Source organism: Trachymyrmex septentrionalis, unplaced genomic scaffold, assembly GCF_001594115.1.
Source record: "Trachymyrmex septentrionalis isolate Tsep2-gDNA-1 unplaced genomic scaffold, Tsep1.0 scaffold36, whole genome shotgun sequence".
NCBI classification, from domain to species: Eukaryota; Metazoa; Arthropoda; class Insecta; order Hymenoptera; family Formicidae; genus Trachymyrmex; species Trachymyrmex septentrionalis.
The window spans coordinates 907282-908146 of NW_017305525.1; positions in this window are offsets into that span (position 1 = coordinate 907282).

Below are 865 nucleotides of genomic sequence, written 5' to 3' on the forward strand. Positions count from 1 at the left end.
CAATGCGAAACAGGTTGTGGTGTCTTGGAATTTTTTATCGCGCGATACGGTCTGATTGCTTTCTAGTTTTGTAGAGTTTCACACTCCGACGAAGATTTATCCAAATGATGAGCGAGACGCGAATCTTTATGCCTGAGGAATTACGACCGTTCGCTTGTCCCGCTCGGTTCCTAAGAAGGGTTGCGCCAACCCCTCCCGCATGTGTGTGTAACGTAATGCAAAATGTAAGAAGAGTGATTCGCGAACTGTATGCGTGTGTCGCTGTTACTGCTATGTGTGTATGTGCGCGCGCGCGCGCGCGTGTTTTGTGTGTGTGTGTGTGTGTGTGTGTGTGTGTGCGCGTTAGCAAAAGGGGCGAGAGTGAAAGAAAACGAAGGAGAGAGAAAAATTAACAAGAGAGAAACGATCGAGCGAAAAACCAAAAAAAGAAACTGACTTCCTCCCCCTTTCGAGAAAATGTCATCGATATATTATACAATTCACGATACATATATCTCAAGATACGTCCATCGTTTTTGAGGACGTATTGAACATCTGTATATACGTATAGGATAGATGTACGATTTAAGAATTAATGCGTTATAGATAATTTAAGGGGAAAAAAAGAAAAAAATAAGGCACAGCTATGATAAATGGATGAAAGCAGACGATATTTTGAGAAACGAATTATACAATTTGATGTCCTGAAAAAAATTTCGTCGAAAACTGCGATGAAAGGCACTCGAAGTATAACAGTTTCTTTGCTGCATCGACTGCATATCGTTTGCAGAAGAATAAGCGAAACCTTTTAGGTTTCCTGTAAAAAAAAATAATTTCGCTGAGACGAAGTCGCACGATCGTTTAATTCTCAAATTATTTTTACACT